General features: G+C 39.0%; 1 protein-coding gene and 1 long non-coding RNA gene across 2 annotated transcripts in view; both read right to left on the minus strand.

Moving 5' to 3' along the window:
* Nucleotides 1-15,676, minus strand: part of stx8 (syntaxin 8) — a 93,305-nt gene that overhangs the window by 33,827 nt on the left and 43,802 nt on the right. The gene's annotated exons all lie outside the window — the stretch shown is intronic.
* LOC308700238 lies at nt 8,798-15,607 on the minus strand. Its single transcript, XR_014031284.1, has 3 exons — nt 13,332-15,607; nt 12,692-13,186; nt 8,798-9,477 (listed from the first exon to the last, which is right to left on the minus strand). It is a non-coding gene; the product is annotated as an uncharacterized lncRNA (long non-coding RNA).

Below are 15,676 nucleotides of genomic sequence, written 5' to 3' on the forward strand. Positions count from 1 at the left end.
CATTCGTAATTATTTCAATCGGCTTTCTGCGTGAAAACAGTGGAAAAAGATAATCTTCAGACAGACCACCAAAGCCTCACAGAGTGTGTCTAACAATTTGCCAGCAAGTCACCAACTCAACCATTACCTCATGATGCAATTTCTGTTTAAGACTACAGTGAGACTAGACTGTAGAGGATTTCAGTAGTTTGGTGGAGCTAGCAATGAGAAACTATTCTTTGCTTTGGAGTTTTTGTGTTTCCTGGAGGTCTACATACATACAGTATATTTACAATAATTATACTACACTTAATAGTGTTTTTAAGTGAGGAAAGAAATATATGGGTCAATGACGTGATGATTTTTTTTTTGGTCTGAATTAAAATGCAAATCATACTTAAATTGATTTAAAAAAATACCTCTTCTGTGTTGTTTTAAATTTCTAAATTAAATTCAGTTTGCCATTTTTTGGGGGCATAAGGTCAAAAACACTTTCCTCATATCATAATGAAGAAAAAAGCTCAGTTAAAAGAATAAAACCATTTACAAACAGTTTTTATTATTATTATTTATTATTTTAAACAAGGGAAATCAAGTCATGTGGAACAACGAACAAGTAGAAAGAAAACATGAAACAGCAAATGATGTCATTGAGAGACACTGCAGACATTAACTGTGTATCAAGGTCAAGTTTATTAAAATATATGATAATTTCTATCTTTTTTTATGACAGAGCAAGATTAGTTAAGGTTCTAAGATGTCATGTGGTATAACCTCCCCCCCCCAAAAAAAAAAAAAAAAAAAAAGTAAAAAAAAAAAATAGGAATTAATGTTATCAAGTGTTATTTGACCACATGAATTGATGATTTTGAACTTTTGCTAAAAATAGTGTAATTTTTTAAAGGCCATATGATACCAAAGATTACATTTAGAAGAACCTGAAATTTTCAACTACTTTTATTAATTTTTTTTCCCTTTCCATTATTTTGCACACTTGTACTTGTCATTGACCCCTGTACTTTTTCTCTTCTGCAAAGCTAAAGAAATTGTGCTCTAACTTGATCTTTATATACATAGCTAAAGTTATCTGACCCCAAATACAGTCCCTAGAGTACATTAGCATTTTTAATAAGAAAGGAAGAAAAGCCCGGTTTTGCTTTAACCTGAGGTGCAACATCTCATAAAACCTTTACCAAAAGATTCATATACATGGCTAAGCACTATATCAAGAGCCTGAAATCAGTGTGTGTGTTTAAAGTGTGGCTGGACTAAAGATCTTCTAAATCTCTAAGCTTCCTCTGGTTCTGAATGGGAACCACATGCTGCTGCACAGTACGGTTGTTACCTTCTCACTCAATGGACTGCACTGGGGCATAAGTTAGCCTTCCCTCCCTCAGTCCAGCATCATGGATTCATAATCCAAACCAATGTGGTTAACAAGTTACCAATTAGCCCAGCATTAACAGAGCTCCAGTTTGCTCTTGCTGTCACCCACAATGACAGGCATTCCAGAACAGTGTGCACGGAGGTAAAATACGATAGGAGGGAATCCTTTCACCCTTAAAAACAGATTGGGTTGGGGGGGTTACAAAGGGAACTGCCAGCTAAAATTGCAGCCTCCTCACCACATGGCAAACTCACTTTCTCCATAATGTGGAGAGAGCTCTAGGGAAATATTACTGCCTGCATGAAGACGTTAAGAGAAGTTTACAGGCAGACCATACACATTCCTGCAGACTTAGGCAACACCGCTTTAAAAGTAATACTAAGGGGTTGAGAATGTGTGTGTGAAGGAATTATATTTTCACCCTTTTAAGAGATCTAGCATTAAAAGTCATAAAAACATGGCAGGTGGGTCAACACATCCCTGGCAAGTGAGAGTAAGCTCCACCATTAAATAATCACTTTCACTCTAAATTAGATTCCCTATAGCTTCATATAGACCCCATTGACTGTAAGGAGTTTAATCACTCCATTGATTCAAGGACAAGTCTGATACTTGCACAATGGTCCACATCTGCACATTCCATATGGTTTGATTTGTTTTGTACACTGATATTACTAATAATAATAATAAAAAAACCTCCTTGATCTGCTATTTCTTTCATCTTACATTTTTTATTTTATTATTTAATGAAATATCTCATTAGTTTGCATTTTTCCCTTGCCAAAACCTACAACTGAGTGTAAGCAACAATGTCAGACAATCTGGATGTCATTGTTTGAGCACAGACTCTCCATCAGAATGGAATCAGTGTGGACATCTGGATACGATCTGAAGTTATGAGGGGGGGACTCCCATAACCTGATAGCATCTAATCCACAGGAAAGGTAAGGTGGTAAGGCAGATAATTACATTTCACTACTTTCATTTCCACTATTGGGCTTTTCACACTATTGTTAACCAAGAGCCATTCTAACGCTGAGCAAAAGTCACATTTCACACTGTTTATACCTTTACTAAGAGTAAGGTGCATTTGTCGGCCAAAAAAGGACCACTGTCTAATGTAAATAGTGTAACGATATATGAAACAAAGCACTGAACAGCTTTCTGTTGATCAGCATGGGGAATTTAGATGAGCAACTTGAACCTGTTGCGAAATCTGTGAAGAGAAATATTCCACCCTCAAACGAAATTTCAGAAATGACTGGATTTCACCTGAGAAAGAGCAACAGTAAATGTGACCGATCTTTTTAAGATTTCACAGTGGACATCTGTTAAGTTCTTATTTGCATATTTAAGAGGACAAATAAACTTTGATTGGACAAAAACTTGTTTCAATAACAGCTTTTCCATCTGTGAAAATGTCGGCATGCAAGCAAAAAACAAATAATGCCCTCTCTTCTTTACTCAAGTTTGTGCTTGCCATCACTGTTTGACATTTTTATTTTTGCACAGATGTTAAAACTAAACATTGCATGTGAAAGTGTCTGTTATTGTACAAAGAACATGAATATTTAATGAGGTATGAACTGTTTATTTTATGATTGGTTGTCAGTTGCTAAACAATTTGCTGTAACATTCTCATAGCGCTGAACTTCAGCGTTAGGACTGTTATCAGGTTCATAACCATGGGTTAAAAGTGATGCTAACCCTGTTTTAAGTTACAAATGGAAATTTTTTGCTTAATGCAGAGCTAAATATGGGTGTAAAAGACGATTGCCCATGGTTAAGCAGTATCGTGTGAGTATCTGCAGTCAACAAACATGTCCCATTCAAACAAAAAACTCAAGTCATGTTTCTCTGTGCCTATTATCAGTGTATTTCACTTCACAGTCACGAAACCAAGCAATCTGACCCTGTATCTGCATAGGTTGTGGTATTAATCAAATGTATACAGAAAGATCTGTATACAGCGACGAAAAGAGCACAAGAAGGGGGAGAAAATTGTTCCAAGCATAAAGTTACCAAGTTTTACCCTAAAACTCTTCACAAAACAACTAAATTACAGCTTCACTTGTAGGATGACTACGTTCTCTTCTAGCTAATGAGACCTTACTGATAGATAATGTGTTTTTTGAACGCTCTGGACTACCATTAAAGTTTCATTACATTACATCTCATTTTTAATACGCTAAATTCCTCCGTGTTGTGAAAACACCATGTGCTCAATCTGTCGTCTCCTTCGATACTCTGTAGAAAATTATCGAGTTCTACATCTCGCCATCATTCATAACACATGAGTGCACTGACATCAATTCGCGTCTGTAAATGCAACTTCCTTCCTTTTCAAAACAAAGACATTTGTTCAGACCCAAAGCATATTTCTCTCAAAACAAATCTGTCTTGTGTCTTGACATGCGAAAAAGTATCTAGAATGCAACGAGAGGTGTAAAGCGTTCACCGCTCATCTTGGTCACACAGTTTGCAGGGCTCTAGATCACTTTTTCCTGTCGTCTGGGAATTCCTGCCACCGATGTTTAATGTGGGGCCATGCAGCAAACGACTGTCACAAGCACACATTCATTCCAGATGTATCACACAATATCAAAGCCAAGATCCACTAAGCAGCACTGCGGCCTGGGCGGCGGGAATACCGATTAGATGCTTTATGGCGTCTATAAAAAACAAAAGAAAGAAATCTGAAATCTGAAAACAGCACTCTCAGCTTCTTAAAAAGCTCTTTCAGCTTCCACTGCGATCTTGTGGCTTCGTTTTCGAAGGTAACTATGAGGGTTCCTCTGCTCAAAGAAAATATTTGTAATGCTTGGTCCATGAAAGTGAGATCAGCTCTCGGCATGCTTTCCAAGATGGAGGTTTCATGGTGGGGGAACACAAGCATAATGTGTTGAGTGATAAAGAACTAAGAATTTGTGAAGTTGTGGAGCGGTAAGATTCACTTCGCTGACTGACCTGAGCTCCCAGTTTCTCTTCCGCCCCACCAGCATCCTACCTGAAATGGAATCTCACAAGTCAGGTTTTTTTTTTTTTAGCTTTTTGATGTAAAAGACCCACAAATATTTTATGATCCCCTTGTAAGGGACAGAAAATATAAAGGCAGCCATACTGTGTTTTTCCAAGTAGAAATACACATTTTATACTGTGTGTGAAAAAATACGCAATTATAAAAACATGTTTTTACAAATGACATTTTATAAATACCTTTATATCAGGTGTGTCTTTTTCCTAGCCACCATTTGAATACTTTAGATGTACAAGCCTGATGTACAAATCCCCTACATTTTCTGCAGACCCCCTAGATCCCAACTGTGGATCTTAGGACCCAAGTTTGAAAACCCCTTTCATTTGGAACGTCACTTAGGCAATAAATCAGTGTGCCATACAAATGCAAAGTGCACAGAAGACTTCACTCACAATACAAGTGATGTGACAAGAAGAATGGCTCAACTTAATACTACGTATTTTAAATCATATTTTATCAATACTTTCCAGTATTGAATGAATTATATTTATTATAGTCGCCATCTTGGATTAACTTTTAAATAATGCAGTATGGAATTTCCCTCACTGTGAAGAATAAATGCAATGCTAGCTTAGAATTTGGCCAAAAGAAGGAATTGTATGAGGCAGAACAATAAAAGTTGCATATCTTTTGGAACAGCAATACCTTAAAATGCTGCCTAATGAGGCAACTTACTAGGTTTTGGAACAGAGATAATGTTCACACATCATATCATAATAAGCATCCAAAATCTGCCAAATGGCAGAAAAAAAACGTACATAAGTCAAATGGCCAAAATCAAGTTCATCCACATAAGGAAAAGTTTAACAAGTCATTTTGGTATACAGCTTCACTGTATAACCACAACTGGCAGCATCCACGAGTCCTGACCCTCAGTATCTCATGAAATGACATGTCTTGTGGTTTGAAAGACATAACCATGACAAACATTTCCAGATCCATGAGTCTAATAAAAACGACACTGCGTAATCAGCACTGACGATCATAATAAATCCATTTCATGTGAATTCAGGTTGCGGCCAGTTCGTGCTTCCAGGATGGCTGAGTCATCATTATCTTATTCTGTTTTCCTCATATCTCTGTCAGGAGGATGACAAAATGACAAACCACAACTCGTGTTCATCTTAACTACATGCGATTAAACTTGTAGGTCGTTTCCTCGACAAAAACGTTGTCGCTGCATTGTTTCACGTGGGATAGCTGTGGAAAAAAAGATCTTGATGAATGAATCAAACTATGGAGAATAAAAAGAGCTGTGATTGATGATGCTAACTTTAAAAAAGTTGTCAAAGGTCCCAAACATGCTCTATTCATGGGTCTCTGCTGGGAGGCCTAATCTTATTGTAAGCCACTCTGTACAGGCCAACACTGAGGACAAGCAGAGGAGTGAGAAAGTCAGAATGAAGAGAGAATGAGATGAGACATGATGGATAGAGGCCTGCCCCAGAGATGCAGATGGAGAAACCTTCCCACTGTCTTGCCTCGGTTTCTTTATCACTCCATCAAGTCAGAATGGTAACAGAAGCCAGCAAAGGACAACGTCTTTTAACTTTTTACAGTTGCTCGGCTCTGAAACTAACAGTCTGATACGCTGCCCTTTGTGCAGATGTTAAATATGTCAGAGCTGGAAAAAGTGATATGTCTTTAATAGGCATAGGGAAAAATAGGGTGGGGGTAGTAAAACAGAACATGGAGATGATTTGAAGCTTTTAAACATTTAAATATAAAAATCAAGAATTCAAAAGCTGCAAAAATCATGCAGTTCCTGTCTGTTTTACTGTTACCAAGTTATAAAGCACAAGTTATTGCATCCTGCCTTTATATAAACTTTACAGTCTTTCAAATACCGGAGACAGTATCTGTGAAGTGTTAAGGATATCAAACTACTAAAGGTCTCCTGATGCCAGGAATGTGGCTGAGGCCATTTCCCATGTGCACAAGCATCACAGCTGTGTGAGATGTTGCATCCATTCAAATGAAACACCCATAGATATATGGATATCTTCCAATTTTGATACATATTTGTCTTGTCTTGCTTGTATTTCTTTGGCTTTAAAAGTATCAATGTCAAGAGAAGAGCAAGAGTATACTGTAAGTATACTGGTTTCCAAGTATAAAAAAAAATATTTACTTTTACGCAACCCGAAAAAATATGATGATTTTGTTTATTATTTTGTTATTATTATAAAAAAGTTACTTAAAAAAAAAATCTGGATGGGAATAAGTACTGGTCAAATAATAATTGTGACTATTTTAACATTTAATATCATTGACAAGAAAAGAAGAGACTACACGTAGAGCAAAAAATAAGAAGTATTCTTCGGAAATTCCTCTTTTGTGTTCCATGGGAGGAAAAACCCTCATATGCGTTTACGACATAATGAGTAAACGATGACAGGATTTTCCTTTTTGGGTGAACTACTTTAAAATCAACAGCAAGTGCACTTGAGCAAAGCAGTAATTTTCATTGCTTCCCAAATGCTGAAACAATGATAATCATTTCATATTTATATACAACAACGACATATTAAACAAACCAATGGGAGGTTCAAGACTCACTCTGCTCTTGGACCTCCAGCTCAGTTTTTATCTATATGACTGTTTTATGACTTTTGGCATGCTCTCTATCCGCAATAGATCTGCCATGTACAGATCCTGTCTGCTTCTCACCACAGAGAGAGTCTATTCGCTCAAGGGAATGTGACATATCTATCAGCACAAAGACTGGTCGTTGAAATACACATACTGTATAATACCCTTCATAACCTCAGCCTGTATATAACATAGCATTCAGTTTCTTAACACAAAGAATGTTTATGATGGTTCCATCCTGAAGGACTCATCGTAGTCTTTTAGAGTGGATCACCGCAACATATCGGTTTTGGAGAATTTCCAAACTTGTTGTTTCTTTTCTAATCACCTTAGTAAGAATAATGGCAAAATGGTGTCTGTTCAGACGTAACACTGAGATGAGGGTTATTAGCTAAATGAGAAAGAGGCAAAGAGTGTGAGGACTTTTTGAGAAATATTCTGCAGATGACTAACCTGGTAATCCAGAGTTCTCGCGAGAGCACAAGTTGAATTTGCTCAGCGAGTTACTCTGGTGTCGAGTAATGATGCTCATTAAATATTCCCCTCTATCTGAGCTGCACCAATCACATCGGGTTATCTGATATAGGCGGGCCAGAGGCGAGATGGCGACAGCGCTGCGACGTCGAAGTCATTAGAAAACATAGCAAGATGGCTATGGAACACCATTTGTTTTAAATGGCTTTGGCCGCTACAATGAAAGATTTAGACTTTTTCTCTAAAAGAGGAACAGAAGACGGCGCTCGAATCGTTCCTTTGCAAGAAGGGCGTTTATGCTGTTTTGCCGACCGGATACTGTAAGAGTATAATCTACCAGTTAGCTCCGCTGGTAGCTAAGCGATAACTTGTTGTGATTGGTCGTAGTGTGATCCTATTGCGTGCAGTGAGATTTTCAAATGCATGCTTGGTGCCGCCCCTCGAGCTGGCCGATTTTCATTAGTCGATGCCAGACCATTAATCTTTTAGATTTAGGTCTGGATTTCCAGGCTAGCAGATGACTGCATTTTCTTCAGACTGGTTTCATTTATAAAATGTTAGGAGAGAAACAAACCAAACAGAGTGACTAATTCTTTATAGAAGGACATGCTACAAAGACCCCTGTAAGAAAGGAATCTACATATAGAGATAGTGTTGATTAAACAACACTAAAAGGAGTGTAGAATATAAATCAACTTAGCTGTTGCACTGTCCAGGTTAAAAACAACCATCCCAGGCAAAAATATAGAACAAACTCATCTCCCAAAGGCCAATGAATGTTTAAATAGCAAATAACAGAAACGTTTGGCGTGCCACCATGACCCTTGTATTGCCAGTAACATAAGGCACCTTGTTCTGATCCAGCTAACTTCAACTTCATTTGCCCTCTAAGAAAAGTTATTTTGCAGTGCACAGTCATCACAAATAACCACACTAATTCACCCGCCAACGACACACGCTGATGTCATAGTTCCAGGCCAAATATCTGAGAAACATCCACACCAATAAACTCAAATGATGTTGACTTTCAACACAAAAAAGTAACACTCTGTTGATGTAGGACATTTTTTTGTAATACACAGAGGAATAATTGCTGCCATGTTATATTTGGAAGTCAAATTAAATCTGTTTTCTGGGTTTGTTGCAGACTATAGAGTAGCACACATATAAGGTTCATTGCATAAAGCATTTTTGGTGATTTCTTGTGAACTGAAGGGCTGACTGGCCCAGAGTGGGTCCAAAAGTCTGAGACTACTAAATGCTTATATTAATACATTTTCTCCAATTATACCAAAAATAGATTTTTTTTTTTTTTTTTTTTTGTATTTGATACTGTATGTCCATCCTTTGCTTTAATAAGCAGCATGAACATGAGCAAAACCTGAAGATTCATGTTATCCATCCAGTTGATAATCTTCCAAAGAGAATCCTGTGTTTCAATGCAAGCAAATTATTTTTTGCAGATTTTACAAATTTGCTTATTGACGTAAAAGTGGTGAAGAATCTCAAATAGCTCTTTTTTATTTTACAACACGTCGTTACATTTCAACTTTATTATTAGTATTTCCAGCATTAAATTTGATTTTAAACTCTAGATTCTCTGTAAACAAGTCTCTATTTACTAAATATCTTCACTACCGCATAGCTCTACAATGTTTGCTCAAGAATGTCTTGGAAGCGCTGCACACTGTCAATAAATTATCGTGATTTTAAGTCTCCTTACTATAAATGGTGAATAAATGTAATACACTGTAAAAAATGATTTTTTGGTGAAGTAAATACTACTGAGAAAAAACAATGTAATTTACATGAAAAAGTTAGTCCAGGCAAGAATTAAAAAAACTAAGTAAATTCCATATCAGTACTTAATTCAAGCGAGTAGAAATGAAAGCGTAAATATCAACTCAATAAAATTAAGTAAAAATTACTCAACTTTTCTGATACTGGGGTTCCCATCATGCACTGGACCTTGAATAATTAATGAGGTTCATTTTTCACTGTTTTCCAGCTTAGTCAGGTCCGAATCTTCAAGATTGTGTAACCCTGTAGGCATTTTTGAGGAAAAGTTGTTATACCACATTTTTAGAAAGTTCAATGTCTCCTGAATAAGGATCCACCGTATAACATTGAAATCAGGGTCCCATTTTCTTGTAATTGTCATTGAAACAATAGGTGCATTATTCACAGCCAAAACACTACAGGTGGATAGGGTAAAAATTTTAAGTTATAGATATCACCATAAAACCTTTCCAGTTTTTCACTTACATAGAGACAGACATTTTTTGTATTACAAGTTTTCTGAAATGTCATGTTTACATATGCAAATGAGGCATACCAATATATATATATATATATATATATATATAATTCGAGAGGCAGGCATACCAGTGCGCGGTTCTCCCTTTCGGGCTAGCCCTGTCTCTTCGCGTCTTCACAAAGGTTGTCGAGGCAGCCCTTGTTCCTCTCGACGACTGGCTGATCCTAGCTCACTCTCGAGACAAGGTTTGCGAACACAGGGACCTAGTGCTGCGGCACCTAGCTTGTCTGGGCCTTCGGGTCAACTGGGAGAAGAGCAAACTCTGCTCCGTGCAGAGGATCTCTTTTCTCGGTATGGAAATCGACTCGGTCGCCATGTGCGTGCAGCTTATGAGCGTGCGCGCGCAGTCACTGCTAATTTGCCTTCGACAGTTCGAGGGCAAGAGTGCGGTTCCACTGAAACTATTTCAGAGGCTCCTGGGGCATATGGCATCCGCAGCCGCAGTAACGTCGCTCGGCTTGCTTCATATGAGACCGCTTCAGCTTTGGCTTCGCGATCAAGTCCCGAGGTGGGCATGGCAACACGGCACGCTCCGAGTCCCAGTGACTGCCGTCAGACCTTCACCCCGTGGACGAACCTCAGTTTTCTATGGGCTGGAGTGCCCATAGAACGAGTTTCCTGGCATGTTGTTGTATCAACAGATGCCTCCATAATGGGCTAGGGCGCCATGTGCAATGGACATGCTGCCGCAGGCTCCTGGACAAGACCCCAGCGCCTTTGGCATGTCAATTGCCTCGAGTTGCTGGCTGTACGTCTCACCGCTTCTGTGCGTTGCTCAGGGGTCAGCACGTATTAGTCCGATCAGACAATACTGCCACAGTAGCGTACATCAACCGACAAGGTGGTCTGCGCTCCCGCCGTATGTCGCAACTCGCCTGCCACCTCCTCATAGTCAGAAGCATCTGAGGTCGCTTCCAGCCATTTATATCCCGGGAGACCTGAACCGTGCAGCTGATATGTCTCGGTTTCGGCCTCTCGCTGGAGAATGGGGACTCCATCCCCAGTCGGTTCATCTGATTTGGGATCAGTTCGGGGACGCACAGGTAGATCTGTTTGCCTCCCACGACTCTTGCCACTGCGACCTGTTTTATTCTCTGACCGAGGGCACGCTCGGCACGGATGCACTGGCGCACAGCTGGCCGCGGGGCCTCTGCAAGTATGCGTTTTCCCCCAGTGAGCCTTCTTACGTAGACTTTGCGCAAGATCAGGGAGGACGAGGAGCAGGTAATTTTGGTTGCCCCGTATTGGCTCAACCGCACCTGGTTCCAAGAACTAGTACTCTTCGCGACAGCACCTCCCTGGCCAATTCCTCTGAGAAAGAACCTGCTTTCTCAGGGACGGGGCACCCTATGGCACCCTCGTCCCGATCTTTGAAACCTCCATGTGTGGTTCCTGGACGGGACGAGGCAGGTTTGAGTACCCTACCACCAGCGGTGGTGGCTACCATCACTTCCGCTAGACTAGAGCATCGTCCACGAGACATGCCTATGCGTTGAAGTGGAACCTCTTTGTCAACTGGTGTTCTTCTAAACTTAAAGAACCCACGAAAGGCCCGATCAGTGTCGTGCTTTCCTTCTTGCAAGAAGGGTTGGAGCGAAGGTTGTCTCCCTCCACCCTGAAAGTGTATGGTGCCGCCATTGCCACACATCATGATGCAGTTGATGGTAAGTGCACTGGAAAGCACGACCTGATCATCAGTTTCCTGAGAGGAGCGAGGAGACTGAATCCTCCTCGCCCTCCTCTCGTTCCCTCTTGGGACCTCTCTGTGGTTTTAACTGCTCTGCAGAGTGCTCCCTTTGAGCCTTTGCAATCAGTGGAGCTTAAGTTCCTGTCAATGAAGACAGTGCTCCTGGTTGCATTGGCCTCCATCAAGAGGGTAGGGGACCTGCAGGCATTTTCGGGTGACGAAGCGTGCCTGGAATTTGGACCGGCTAACTCTTACGTGATCCTGAGACCCCGGCCTGGATATGTGCCCAAGGCTCCCACCACACCCTTTCGAGACCAGGTGGTGAACCTGCAAGCGCTGCCCTTGGAGGAGGCAGACCCAGCCTTGGCACTGCTCTGTCCAGTACGCACCCTCCATACTTACGTAGACAGGATGCATTGTTTCAGGACTTCAGACCAGCTCTTTGTCTGTCATGGTGGGAAGCTGAAGGGAAAGGCTCTCTCCAAGCAAAGGTTGTCTCACTGGATAGTGGACGCCATTGCTTTGGCTTATCAGCAGCAAGGTCGACCATGCCCCCTTGATGTGACAGCCTGCTCCACCCGGAGTGTGGCATCCTCTTGGGCTCTAGCGCATGGCGCCTCGCTAACAGACATATGTAGATCTGCAGGCTGGGCGACACCTAACATGGCCTCTGGGCGACCCCCACGTGTGTAGTCCACTGTAAGCCTCTCTGAGCATGTGTCTTTCCCTCGGCAAGCTACCTTGCCACCCCTGGGTTTGAAATATTCCACCTGCAGCTGGACACCCCAGTGATTCTCAATATACAGCCCCCTGGGGTCATGTGTATTCCAAGTCCCCCCCTTCGGGCTGGGCATAATTGCATATTTCCACTGATATATGCTTCCTAGTGTTCCTTGGCATAATTCCAGCAGCCATTAAAAACTATCCCTTTCATGTTAATGTTGTTTTTTCATTGTTTACATGTTTAAATATTCTGAGAATGCATAGTTTTAGTTCTAATGTTTAATGTTTAAACTGCAATAAATGCATTAAAACTTTTTTTTTTGGCAGCCATTTTGTTTTTATTGTTTATGCCAAAACAGTGATGTTTACAACGTGTTATATGGCAGAAATGGATTCAGCACCTAAAAATCATATAGAAACAACACTTGAAGTACTTTTCCTCAAAAATGCCTACTGCATCCTATCCAGGGCTATTTATCTATTTTGGGACCTGACTAGCTGTATTTACACTGTTTTATCATTGCTTTTGTTGTCAGGATTAGTAACTTGCCATTTTGTGACATTTCGAGTAAATTTTCTGCTCAAAATGACACATTCAAAGACAAAAATTATCCATCAAATGTTACCGTCATTGTGTATTGTCTACGAAGTATTGAGGTACTGTATTTGCATTCACATGAGACTTAACATCTGACATGATGTAGTATAAATTACTTAGATAATCTAAGTAAAGCACATACTATAAATGATTGGTATAATTCAATATTATTGTTTGAGTGAAATGTAATGCAAAGGAAATTTCAACTAAATCGATATTAATCAACCTTTTACTAGCCAAGTTAAAATTACTTATTTTCTTTGTTACTTTCACTTAACTAGGTTAAGTAAAGTTTACTTAATTCCATATTCCAAGTAAATTTAACTTAAAGATTTCTAATTAAAGCTACTAATAAATGTTTAGGTTTTTACTTGGCAAACTTTGTAAATTTACTAGCATTTTCAGAGTGAAAAAAATTAGCAAGCTTTTTTTCAAGTAAATCCTACTCCAAATTTTTTACAGTGTAGATTTAACATTTAATTACAGTTTTAGAGTAAAATACACAGTTTTTTGTGTAAAGAACAAATCATTGTATACTTTACAGTGAAAAACCTGAGTGACACTTTACAATAGATGTATTTTCTTGAAATAACTGTTTCTTCTTAGATTTTTTCCCCTAATCAGTTATATACATTAGGGTTTTATGTTACATCTAATGTTGTTAAATACATTTTTAGTGCAATTTTTAATGTTGTGTATTACCATGATGTTGTTTAATATTTGTGTGAATGACACTGTGCAACTTCTATTTACTAGTATACCTTCTCAATTTCATTTTCTCATCACCACCTGTTTTTGGTGGTTATCGGTGTATTACAGAAATCAGATATTAGTATAGGTTGGTATATTAACATTATATCAGAGTTTTTTACTGTAAATTTTATTTAAATCTGTAAAATCTATACTGTTGCAACAGTTTTTTTTTACATACATTTCACATATTTTTTTTTTTTACAGTGTACAACAAAGGAAGAGGCAAGGCAAGGCAAGTTTATTTATATAGCACATTTCATACACAATGGCAATTCAAAGTGCTTTACATAGAGGGATGCTGTACACAAACTGAGCAACATTTAATAATCTCCCATGAACAGGCATGCTTCTCTCCTGAAAGCACACCAGGGGGCTATGCAGAACTGAAAATATTTATACCACTGGAGTCTTATGCTGTATTAATGACCTTTTTGGAGCTTTGATAGACTTTCAATTGACAGACAGACCTTTCTTAGATTGTATTTATTTAAAAAATATCTTTGTTTGTGTTCTGAAGATGAATAAAAAGTTGTATGGGCTTGGAACTACATGAGGGTGAGTAAATAATGACAGAATTGTTATTGTTGTGTGAACTAAAACTTTTAAGTAGAGAAATAATCATTTAAATGAACAGGGCATGCAAAATCCCTTTTTACTTTCCGGCTCTGGTTAAATGGTCAGCACGAGGATATCAGGATGTCTGAGCAGGCCAGTTTTGCCAGTATGTTGACAGTACTCAAGAGTCAGCAGGAAGCTTCAGAGTCATGTTAACTACTGACCACTCTTCATAGCCATGGCCTTAAAAGGAGATCAGTGGTGCCTCTCACTTCCTACATTAAATGTTTAATCTATTTACAGTAAAACACTATTACAGAACTGGAGTGTCATTCAGAGAAAAAAAAACATGCAAGAGGACAAAAAGGTCATACGGCAACAGGAAGAAGGTTTTTTTTTCTTGTCCTTTTTTGTAAAAGCGATCCATTTTCTGCTGTCTCTTTTAGGGCATTAAACTATCTTATTACTTTTTAAATTGTCGATTATGTCATATAATATGAGAGTGTAATGGAGCGGCTAAAACACTGTCGGAACAGTGATGCTTTGTTCTGGACGTTTAGTAATGATCAGACGATCTCTCTCAAATAATACACACCAAAAAAAACCATATCATCTTTCTATAGAAAACATTATTTATATGTTATGTTGGATGTGTTGATTTTATATAGGTGCTAACTCACATAAAAGACTGCAGTGAATAAGCTTCATTCATTCGTTATCTGAGGAAACTGGAGAAATAAGCACAAGCAACCCAATCCAATTCAATTCTCTGATGAAGACAGCACCATTGGTGATCAGCTGACCTTTTTAACTCATCTGGAGCTTTCAAGTGGCAGACAGTGACCTCTTCATTGTGGTCACCTGACTTGTCACTGTGGTATCTGAGGTCTTGACTGCAATTCACATGCAGACAGCATGTTTAAGTGTGTGCGAAATTAAGAGCCAAAATACATTAGTAGTGTATATTTAAAGCTACAATATGTAAGATTTTTGTAATAAAATACCCAAAAATCACTTGCACAGTGTGATATATTCCCTGCAGTTGTGTACTTACAATATCCCAAAAGTTCCCAAAGATTTTTAATTTCAGAGAAATTCACATTTTAAATAATGGCTCGTCCCTGTCGCCCTGTCCCACTTGTCGCCTGTCAATGACGTAATATCCGCGTTATCCCTGGTTTCCGCTCGTACTGCCATAGTAACCATGGCGACAGACGTGGACAACTGCGTTACGTCTAGCTCACGCAGTTGTTGTTTCGTTCAAACATTATGGACCATGGCAAGCAGACTTTGGGACAAAAGGAAAACTAAAACGAGGATCAATATCACCGTGGCGTTTTCGAAATGCCAAGAGCTCCACGTCCGTGACAAACTTCGACTTAACAGAGACACGCAAATGTAGAGGTGAGCAAATGTACATAAAACTAATCAATGTTATATAGCTCAACATGATGAAATGTTAGAATATGATCAGTATGTTATTCTAATGTTGATCTAGCTTACTGCTAGTCCCATACAGATAAACTAACACATATAACATAACTTTCAACACTCAAATGCTGTTTAGTGTGATA

This window comes from Scardinius erythrophthalmus (assembly GCF_964197995.2).
Source record: "Scardinius erythrophthalmus genome assembly, chromosome: 12".
NCBI lineage: Eukaryota > Metazoa > Chordata > Actinopteri > Cypriniformes > Leuciscidae > Scardinius > Scardinius erythrophthalmus.